Here is a 12,126-nt window from a genome sequence, read left to right as displayed (position 1 = left end):
CCCACGCAACAACTGCTGCCAATAGAATTTCTTCCCCATAGCTTGGTTATTCCTTCCCCTTTGCCTAGCAGTAAAACATCCTCCAATTATGGAATTAGAGGATGTTAATCACAGGAATTTCATTTCTTACAATAAGACCCTTTCAATGTAATTGTTGACATTTGCTGAATGTCAAAACAGTTTGACATATTCTGGCTAGACAGGTGCGTTCTGACTTTGGTTCTGTAGAAGATAGTTCTCTCTCAAACTTTTTTATCCCACCCTTTCTTCAAGGAGCTCAGCGCAGTGTATGTTGTTCGCTCCTCCCCATCATATTCTCATAATAGCACTAAGGGGTAGGTCAGGCTGTGAGAGCTGACTGGCCCAAGGTCACCCACTGAGCTCCGTGGTGAAGTGGGGATGATCACCATCTGAACTCGGATGGACATCTGTATATCCCTGTGCTTGAAGTGGGATAGGTGGGGTGGGATGCCATTCCAGTTCTTCTCTGGTGAATGTGAAACCATCCCACTTCTGTTTCATTTACTTAAATCTATCCTGGGAGGGAACAGTGTTATACCAGTATTGCAAAAATTCACTAAGAAAAAGTTTCATTTTCACGGATGGATGAAACAGGATTGCTAGGTCTCCCACTATGGCAGAAGACTTTCCACCAACAACCCTATCTTCCTGCAGCCACTCATTTGGTAGTGGGACAATTATTTTTTAAAAACACTTATGTTGTGTGCAACATGATTGTCACTTCTGGGGAGAACCTAGAAGTGATGTCATGTTGCTCTAGGAATTGTATTTCTGGCGATTCTTTGAACAACATGACATCACTTCTGTTTTTCCTGGGAAGTGACATCATGCTGCATTCAACTCTGGCGCTCCCCATGTCTCCTCCTCATCTCCCGCTGGGCAACAGCCATTGGCTGGAAGCCCCAGGCTGGAAACAGGCTCTGCTTTTCTTGGGCCTTCAGCTGTTAGAGGAACATGGAGCTGTTTCTGGACTAGAGATATAAACATTCTGGAAAATTTGAAGCCATGATGGGGACGGAGCCTATTTTTCCCAGAAAAAAAGGAAATTGAGGGGTGGGATAAGCATATACAACACTAACAGCCCATCCTGAGCTGAGGCGTACGGGGACGGTGGGGAAGAGGGGCAGCGGAGCCTCTTCCTAAGCAGTTTTCCCGATGCCTTTAAGCAAAAAAAAGCTGTTTTGCGGCTTTTTAAAATTTAACTGGGGCTTTTCACCCCATTGAAAACAGCGAGGCTGCACCTGCTAATTAGCAGGCACAGCAGTGCTGTTCTGGCCGCTGGCACAAGTGGCCGAAAGTGGGTAGGAAGCTGCCGAAGCGGCGGCTCCTCCTCCCACCCCGCTCCCGGAACGCCCCCCTGCACCGGCATGGCCTCTCCTGGCTTCGCCTCTCCTGGCCTCACCACCGGCGTGAATGCGTGTAAATGCGTGATTACGTGATTACACGCATTTAAATGCGTGATTGCGTGATTACACGCATTTATGCCAGCGGCCAGCTCACGCTGCCTCCTATAGACTTTCAGCCCTATTCTCAGGAATGGGCTGTTATTTTCCTATAAAACCTAAATTATTTAACTGCTTTATCAACACTAACCATACCATTTATAACTTTGTATATTAAATTATACTACTTGGGATATTTATGGAATTTAAAAATATAAATGCTTTGGTGGTGGAGCAAAATTAGAAATATACTCCACATGTGAGAGGCAGCTGCAAACTGCTGCACCCTGTGCTACCTTAGGACATTGTGAACAATTTTACCAGTAGCTAATATTTGTATGCTCAGACCAACAAAAACCTTACTTTGCAAGGTAACAACAGCAAGTCAAAATACTCAGAAGTAGGTACTAATATACAATATTAGCTACTAGTAAAATTGTTCACAGTTTTTCTATCCACCTATGCTGTTGCTTATGTTATGTTGGTTTCATTCAGCATAGATCCCCTTCTTTGATTGTTTGTAACCTTAGGACATTGATAATAATTTTTGCCATCTGAGACTCAGGAAAAATAAAAGTTGAAAATAAATTCAGTAGTAAACAAAAGAAACTGTATTATTTGGACAGAAACAGTCTCATACGGTCAGGTCACAAGCAGCATCCTTGGATGTCGAGGTAAACTTTATAGGCACTGAAAACACCAAACTCCTCAACAATGTATAATCAAATATATTATTGCTAAGTTATTTCCTTTCATAACCATATGCTTGAAAGTATGTTGTGTATATCTATGGTGCAAATAGGAATTATTGTTTAATGTTGTAAAGGTAAAGGTCCCATGTGCAAGCACGGGGTCATTCCTGACCCATGGGGTGACGTCACATCCCGACGTTTCCTAGGCAGACTTTGTTTATGGGGTGGTTTGCCAGTGCCTTCCCCAGTCATCTTCCCTTTACCCCCAGCAAGCTGGGTACTCATTTGACCGACCTCGGAAGGATGGAGGGCTGAGTCAACCTTGAGCCGGCTACCTGAAACCGACTTCTGTCGGGATTGAACTCAGGTCGTGAGCAGAGCTTGGACTGCAGTACTGCAGCTTACCATTCTGCGCCACGGGGCATCTTATATAATCTTATATAAAAATAATCATGCTACACATACTGACTGAGTAAAATGTTACCTTGAAAATATTTCTTCGTCCATTCCAAAGTTTGGTTTGAGTGCTCCTCCAAGTTTCGCAATTATTCAGTTGGAAAAAATGGGAAAATTCCAGATTCTGGCTAAAGCAGCATTTGGAAAACATGGGAAAAACAGGCGGGGAGAGTGAGGCAACCTCTGAGGGGCAGATAAAGCATGCATAATGAAAAGGAAGCCCCGAAGCAGTTGACAGGGTGACCATGGGGAAAGGTCCCTGCATAAAAGGCCTATGTGTGGGGAGGTATCCTCAGGGGGGGAAACGGGGGGGAACCCTCCTCCTCTACAAATTCAGGAGGAGGCTGAAGACAATTTAATTAAGGATGGCATTTGATTAATTTTAGTTCTTCTGCCTACTGGCAGTTTAAAATTATTGATGTTAAATTAGTGGGTTTAGTTATTTTTATTATGTTTTATTGTTGTTTACATTATAAGCCACCTTGCATGCTTGTAAGGTAGAAAGGTAGCTAATAAATGTTTAAAATATAATATAATAAAAATTTCCATTTTTTCTTGCCCAGCCTTCACATCTCTACTCTTAAAACTTATTTATTACTTCATTCCTCTCTCCTCCATTTTATTCTCAGAAAAACACTGTGAGGTAAGTTAGGCTGTGAGTGTGTGACTGAGCCAGTGTCACCCTGCAAGCATCCATGGCCGTGTGGAGATTGGAACCTGGGTTTCCTAGATCTTGGTCTGACACTCTAACCTCTACATCACACTGCCTAGATGGGAATAGCTGGGGTCTCAATCCATCTACACTTACTAGGCTAGAACTCTTTATGGAACTGGGCCTGGGACAGACAGATTTCCCCTGAGTTGAACTATACAGAGAAGCCTGCTTGTGTATATCACAGCTCTCTGGACCAACAGCATGTTGGCATGCTCAGAGTTCAGGTTCTGGCAGGTGTGCCAACTTAGCATCCTTAACATGGCTGTGGAAGGCAGCAAAGTTGATAAGGACAGAACTGGAAATAATAATAAAATGGGATAACGTTGTTGGTGTAGGGTTGCCAGCTCCAGGATGGGAAATACCTGGAGATTTTCGGGGTGGAGCCTGGAGAGGGTGGGGTTTGGGGAGAGGAGGGACTACAATACCATAGAGTCCAAATGCCAAAGAAGCCGTTTTCTCCAGATGAACCGGTCTCTATAGGCTGGAGATCAGTTGTACTAGCGGGAGATCTCCAGCTAGTACCTGGAGGTTGGCAACCCTATGTTGGTGGGAAAACACTTTTTTAAAGGCACAATTTCTAAGCAGCCATGACCAGGGGAGGGGCCGTGGCTCAGTGGTAGAGCATCTGCTTGGCACGCAGAAGGTCCCAGGTTCAATCCCTGGCATCTCCAGTTCAAGGGACTAGGCAGGTAGGTGATGTGAAAGATCCCTGCCTGGGTCCCTGGAGAGCCACTGCCGGTCTGAGTAGACAGTACTGACTTTGATGGACCAAGGGTCTGATTCAGTATAAGGCAGCTTCATGTGTTCATGTGACCTGGTGTTTTGGTACACCAGGAGAAATGCACAGGCAAAACTATAACAAGTATACACTCACATCACTCACTGGTAGTTAACTTTAATGCGACTGTTTCATTTAAAAGCTATATGCAAATTTTAATTAGATCTGCAATATTTTCAGATGATAGATAGATAGACAGACAGACAGACAGACAGACAGACAGACAGACAGACAGACAGACAGATAGATAGATAGAGATAGAGATAGAGATAGAGATAGGTATAGAGAGGGAAAGAACCTGTCCTGTCTCCTCCCTCACTAAATCCTTCTCACTTGTCCTGGTTTTGAAATAATTTAAGAATCATTTTCTTTAATCCCTTTTAGTAAATGAATTTTTTTTGGTCAAAGTTAATTCCATGCAGCCTGTAGATGTATTTACTATAGCTTTGCATATGGAGAATCTCCTTTGGAGATTATTGGATTAACATTTTTGGGAGATTACCCTCGAAAATCTGATGCACAGTTGTGTTGCAATTGTTGAAAAGCCTGGGATTTCTCAGCTTTGATTACTTTTGATTTGTCTGAGGGGCTTTTAAATAAAATAGTGGGAGATTTCTTCCTGTTCTGATGTCCCTAATAGGATTACATTGTCTGTTCAGTGCTGCGTCTTGAAAGTAGCACACCAGCGTTCTGCAATGTTTAGCGGTTTACTCCCTACCCCGTTCATATCTCAATTATACATCTCATTGATATTATCAACAATGATGCAACTTTGGATTATCATTCTGTACACCTTGAAATGTTCACTTCTCTTTTCATCCTTAGTGCATTCCCAGAGGAAATAATAAGTAATATCATGCCAGATGGTAAATGGGATCAACCACAGTTCCGTGCAGTTTGTAGCTGATGATTACTGACTTGCCTAACCGAGCGATGGCTTCTCTTTTTCATACTCTACAGGCATCCTCGTAGAAGCCTGCTTCTGAATTCTGAGTAGGAGGCAAGTGCGCAGAAGGATGGCAGTTCTGAAATCACTAGAGCACAACTGAGCATGTCTTTCTGCCTTTAATTCACATTATACCCCTATCTACAATGTTTGCTCCTCCAGCTGCATTACCCAGCACACTCTACAACTCCACTCATCATCTTCATTATCTAAAGTGCACCCCACAACACTTACACGGAACTACCTCTTCCTTCTCCTTCAGATCCCTTCTCCTATCCTACTAGTGTGGTGTAGTGGTTAAGAGCAGTGGTTAGGAGTGGTGGACTCTAATAGGAGAACCGGGTTTGATTCCCCACTCCTCCACAGGAGTGGCGGACGCTAATCTGGTGAACCGGGTTGGTTTCCCCACTCCTCCACATGGAGCCAGCTGGGTGACCTTGGGCTAGTCACAGCTCTCTTAGAGCTCTCTCAGTTCCACCTACCTCACAGGGTGTCTGTCGTGGGCAGGGGAAGGGAAGGCGATTGTAAGCCGGTTTGATTTTCCTTAAATGGCAGAGAAAGTCAGCATATAAAAACCCTCCCCTCCTCCTCCTCCTCCTCTTCTTCTTCCATTCCCATGATGACTTTGTCTTAATTTCATAACCCTTGATCCCAGCTGAAACATTGCCTACGGATAATTAACTGCACCTTTGCAGACTAATCCCTTTTTACCTGCACCATGGGCGTGTTCCTGATGAAAGAAAATAAATCTCCAAGACTGTGCTAAAGTTGATAAGATGCCAAAAGGCTACTCTACAGTTCAGAACCAGGTCCATGAGCGACAACATGAGCTTCCTGGGTCCAGTACTTGAAAGAGCAGTTGATGTACAGCACAATTCTAAGCAGAAATACAAACTTCTAACAAATGTGTAATTCTGCTTAGGGCTGCACTGCCCACTACAATGCACTGGCTCTTTCTGGCACAGCCAAGGAATTAATTTCAGAAGATTTCCCACCCCCTACTGGAAATAACCCACATGAGAAGGCAGTCAAAAGAAAACCACCAGAAGGCGAGTCTGAAAAGCTACATTTTGCATTGACTCGTGAAGAAACAACCCTTCTCAGAATCCTGAAGAGTGGTTAGTAGCTGTGACCAGATCTTAGGGATATTCACAATTACCTGCAGCAAAGTGAAAACCACTTCCTCGTGGCGTGATTCCAAATCATTCCGAAACACGAGTATGAAGTACTTCTCTGCACCCAAATGTCACCCTTTCTCCTGCTGGCTCTGATTCCTTCATACACACAATCCTGGCAGAGTTGCAGAGAAGTGATTTTTGACCCAAGGAAAGAAAACAGGATTGGGATCCTCTTCTCACAACTCCCCCTCCAATGCTATCAATAGACAATAGTGCATATTTAAGTATGTGGAAAACTGACAGATGTCTTCTAGAGTTTGGCATGTAGCATTTAGTAAACAGTTTGTTAATAATAGAGTGCCAGGTCTCCTGGTATAGCAGGTGACTTTCTGGTATCTCAGTGCCTCAGGTGCTAGCAGGAGGAAATGGAGGGGGGGAATGGGGTGGACATGGTGAATGCTCTAGAATTTAAACCATCGAGTTTTTGTAAATTCTAGACTGTCTAATGACATTACTTCCAGCATGATGCTAGCATTCAAGGCCCCACTCCCATTTCTCCTGGTGGTTGCTGGCCACAGCCTGGCAACCCTAAATTAATAACCACAAATGCAGATACATCTGTTAGGCAAACAGAGTCTATTTCACTCGACGAGCCACTACCCTGAAGGTCAAAAGCTGGACAGGTGCAAGCTTGTTTGTCCGGTAGCCTTAGGCAATGTGAATCAGTAAATTGGGGGGCCCTGAGACTTTGGGGCCCTTCTCTCCCTCTCTGCACTGCTGATTCCTGAAGCATCTGCCATACCTTGGTGGATAAATATTAACCTGACTTCAGTTCAATTCTAGGAAGCAGCAGCATTGCTCCACACCAGCTTTAGGAGACCAGGACAATTTGTCAAGAGGTAAACAACACATCAAAAAATCCCCAGTGAGGTGTTTAAAATACTCAAAAAACTATGCACAGAATATAGATGCATATATAATGACTAAATGTTCATCTTATTGCGCATGTTAATACGTATAAAATACGATTTTGGTGACACCTGAAGTATGTTGCCTTGTTGCTGGACGAATTAGATATCCCCAAAAACCTTTCAAAACAACTTACCTAACTTAAGAAGTTCTGTTTCCTGTTTATGGTTTACAAATCTCGTTTACTGCCTCGGCATCACCATATCCATACTGACAGCACTTCTTCATTCTCTGCCATTCTTTGCAGTGTTTATCCCACTCGGTATTAAAGATGATTTGGCGGCATGTTGCTGAACCTGTGTTTATAAATAAAAAATAAGAGAGATGAACAGTTTATGTGGAAACTGGTAATTCTTAATTGACTTGTTCTAGATAACACATTAAGAAAATCCAATAATAGCACCCAAAAGCAAGGTCGATGGGCAGAGCCACGTGGCTACAGGGCCACTGTGGAGAAGTCACCTGTTGCTGATTCTCTTGGGGGGTACATTGGGGTGAAATTGTGTGACGATCACTGATGATAGCTTTGGGAACACAAAGGTGTTTTATGCATGGCTGTTTCACTTGCAGTCACACCTCTGACAACTTCGGGTCTTTGTGTGGATTACGTTTCCGACTGTTAGAGGTCGCCTGCCTGCCTTTCCCCATGTTGTGTCTGCGGTTTCAAATTCGAGATAAAACAGGTCTCTGAAAACGCGGGCAAAATGCAGGGAAAGATGGGGGGAGAGCCAGGCAACCTCTGATGGTCGGAAACAGAATGCATCATCAACACAAAGACCTGAAGTCATCGGAGGGGTGATGCATAAAAGACCTAAGTAACCAGACGTAATGCGTAAAAGACCTAAGTAACCAGACGTAATGCATAAAAGACCTAAGTAACCAGATGTAATGCATAAAAGACCTAAGTAACCAGATGTAAGGTTAGCTCCACCCCTGAACAGACTATATAGGCTTCACTTGGGTTGAGAGCTGGCAGCTCTGTCCTCAAATGAACAGACCCATGTTTTTGGCAGCTGAAGCTAGTGTGCAGGCTTTTGGAAATGTTGTGGAGGAAGGTCAGTCTACACTAGGTACTGCCAACCTCCAAGTAATAGCTGGAGATCTCCTGCTATTACAACTGATCTCCAGCCGATAAAGATCAGTTCACCTGGAGAAAAAGGCTGCTTTGGCAATTTGATTCTGTGGCATTGAAGTCCTTCCTCTCCCCAAACCCCACTCTCCTGAGGCTAGGGTTGCCAGCCTCCAGGTACTAGCAGATCTCCTGCTATTACAACTGATCTCCAGCCGATAGAGATCAGTTCACCTGGAGAAAATGGCCACTTTGGCAACTGGACTCTATGGCACTTAAGTCCCTCCCCTCCCCAAACCCTGTCCTCCTCAGGCTCCACCCCAAAAACCTCCCACCAGTGGTGAAGAGGGACCTGGCAACCCTACCTGTAGCTCTGCCCCCAAAACCTCCCACCAGTGGTGAAGAGGGACCTGGCAAGTGGCAACCTTATGGTAGAAGCCTCATTTGCTGCCAGTCAGGCCAGCTGATCAACTCTGGGGGAGGAGACGCAGAACGGGGGATTCCTCTGCCCCTGGCAGGAGCCTGGCAAGTCTACGCCCCTTTTGAGGAACACTTTATACACTTCACCAGCAAACCGGTTCCGAAACACTGGCTTCTCCTACTGAGAAGCGCACAGTAGCACATGAGTCACTCTCGACATGTGGCACAAACAAACTGCAGGGTCAGAGTCTTAAATCTCTTCCTGCTAACTGTGTCTCAGAAAGAATGATGTCTCCCCCCCTCGCCTTTGTGACCCACATCACCACAAACATTTCGCAAAGCTCACAACTCCTGATTCCAAACCAGCAAGTGACTGTTGTCTTTTCCGCATTACTCCTCAGAGCCCTGTGATTAATCACGTCTTAATGTAATTTGGGGTCTGCGACGCAATTCCTTAGAGCCCGCCACATTCCATTAAAGTGTCCAGCTTCTCGCTGCGAGAATATTAAATGAAAGCAGTTCATTATTTGCCTGGAAATTCATGTACTACACCAAAAAGACGATGTTATCGGTGATTAGTTTGCAGAAGCCATCTGTCACCCCCCCCCCTCTTCCCAAACTTTGGACAGCAAAGGAACCGGAGGAGAGAAGCATATTTACTTTTCGACCGTGGAGCCCACCTGCTCCTCTCTGGTTTTAGCTCGCTTTGAGGGAAACTTGCTAAAAAGGATAAAGGGACAAAGGGATATTCTGATTTCCAAGAGGGCCAGCATGCCTACCGTTGGCCAGCTGGATTTTAACGTCTGAAATAAAGCTGGAGAAGAAAGGTACTGGGCAGGTGTGTGCTCGGCTGCAGAACTCTACAGCTGGAGGCAACAGCCAAGGCGTTTGATTGAGACCTGAAACCCGTTGTTTTGAGTGTACTTTCCTGAAAGAGCAAATCGTTTGGCACTAATGACAACACTCATTTTGAAATTAAGCACAGCAGGTTGAAAGATCCTGCTTGGATGTTACATATTCATGTCCTGAAATGTGTGGCTTGTTTTGCCTAGGTTTTTTTTTTTAAACAGTGATGGATGTCAAAATTAATTATTTGGTGCTAGGAAAGAAGCCAATGGAAAACAGGATTTCCTGGGCATTAGCAGTTGTTGGGTGTACAGCAGAGATGAAGCAGACAATTTGGGTGCAACAGGGTGGTCATTGGGTGGGACATAAATATTATCAGCTGCACAGGTATTGTAGATCCAACCAGCTTTCCCACAGGTGAAAAATGGAGGAGGGAGACCCAGCTTGGTGTTGTGGTTAAGACCTGTGGTTTGGAGTGGTAGACTCTAATCTGGAGAACTCCACATGAGCAGTGGATGCTAATCTGGTGAACCATGTTGGTTTCCTCACTCCTATACATGAAGCCAGCTGGGTGACCTTGGGCTAGTCACAGCTCTCTCAGCCCCACCTACCTCACAGGGTGTCTGTTGTGGGGATTTATCATGCTGTTGTGGGAATTTATCACGCCGGCGTGCACGTTCCAGGCATTGGTGGTGTGGGTCCCTGCGCCGGCGGATGCCAGCAGAGGCCTCCTAAGGCCTTTCGGTCCAAATTTCAGGAATGGGCTGATAGTGAGATAAATAAGCATCCTGTTAAGGGCCTGACATTCCTAACTTAGATGTGCAGGTTCTGTGGTCAGAAGCAACCCTCAACCTGGAGAAGATCCTGTCTGTTATGGAAACAGGTTCCAGTGAAACCTTGTAAGCTGAGGTAACCCGTCTGGAGAAAAGGGAACCAAATTTCCCCTCAGGGTTTCTTTACCTTAACTGAAGCTCAGCTACAAAGTGGTTACTCTCATTGGGGAAAGTCTGTAACCTATGGAGATGAAGCTGAGAAGCACTTCACTTTATATACTGAATCATTTCTAAGTATTCATTAGCCTGTTGAATACTTTTATTTTCTGTTAAATAAATATTTGTTCTTCATATCCATCTATGTCTTGTCTGTCTAGTCAAATATCTATTAAAAAGTGGCCCTACTTACCTCATAAATAATCACAGACTTGGTCTAGCAGGTTCCCAAATAAAATACCTTTAGGGAACATAACACTTACACACTACCAATCCTTTATTCAAAGCTTGTGTCTCCCTTAGTGGATGGTTAGGGTTAAAGAATCCATATGAAAGGCCAGATTGGACATTTTGTAGTCCAGAAGGCAGTTGCCTCAGACTCCCCCCCTCTTCCCCCATAGCCTCCCCAGATACCTTTTCTGATTCACAAATACTTGTCATGATCCCAAGCTTTACATATGATATAATATAATGGAATGCTTCGGGGTTTTTTTTTTTTTTTAACAAGAGTATAGGATTATAGTCTATTTGCACTGTCAACTGTATGCATTATCATCTGTTGGCAACCCTAAGCAGGGACCACCTTCCAGGATTTTATGGAATGAACAGGATCTGCAGATGTGAGCTTGATTCCATGCATTTATTTTATCCCCTCCGCACAGGGCTCTTTTTTCAACAGAGTCCATGATATGGAAATGTGCTGTGGGGACCTGGTATACCCTGAGCACTGAGTTAAATCTACCAAGGGTTTATTGATTTAAAAACAAAAACATATTTATTTTGAAGTTGAGCCAGCAAGGGTGACCATTGAACTAAGTGATGTGAAAGAACAAAGGATCTATCCAGTCTATTTACAGGTTTATGCAAACTTGTTTGTTCTGTAATCATAGTGTCATCCACTTTGAAATTGTGATAAATACTCCTGCAGAGGACATAGAAAGAGGGAGGGAAATAATATGACATTATAGCAAAGGCAAGTTAGCATGAAAACAGAAAAAAAGAAATGAAAAATATAATGCAGGAAAAATAATTGGACGTGTTTGGAATAGAGTTGAATAAATTAGACATAGATGCCATAATTTTTGACACAACATTTTGATATGCACTATTGTATTATGCTGTTATTACGTTAATTTCTTAAATTATTTTCTCACTGAATTTTCAGTACTTGCAAATGATACAAAATGGGGATGCCGATGAACACCCAGTCTTCGTTCTGACATAATTAACAAACATGGTTTGTCATTAGGGAAATGAGTCCAGGAAAACCTTGGGCTCGTGCACTTCTTGACTCTCCTTCCTTTCTGTTTAGCTTAGATACTGAACATTTCCCTGGTTCAGAAAGTTTGTTGCAGATGAAACAGCAAACTTTGGCTTGGAATCCCAGTTAGTAGACGAGGACAAACCACAATTTGTGGATTTATCCAATTTGGACATTAGAACAACTGTGGTGTTTACCTCCATAGGAAGATGAAGCACCCAGAGCTCCCTGCATATGTGTTTAAATGTACAGTGGAGCGTACGTAGTACAGGAATTCTGTGACTCGACACCATCCCAGAACTCTGCTATTTTCACAGGTAGATGAAGTTCCAAGAGAATGATCTGTGTACAGAAAGCTGTCTTGGGTTGAGTGAGCGTTGCTAATAGAGAATCCCAGAGCTCTT

Source organism: Euleptes europaea, chromosome 15 (assembly GCF_029931775.1).
Source record: "Euleptes europaea isolate rEulEur1 chromosome 15, rEulEur1.hap1, whole genome shotgun sequence".
NCBI lineage: Eukaryota > Metazoa > Chordata > Lepidosauria > Squamata > Sphaerodactylidae > Euleptes > Euleptes europaea.
The sequence above is the reverse complement of the archived record's forward strand: the minus strand, read 5'-3'. Positions refer to the sequence as shown.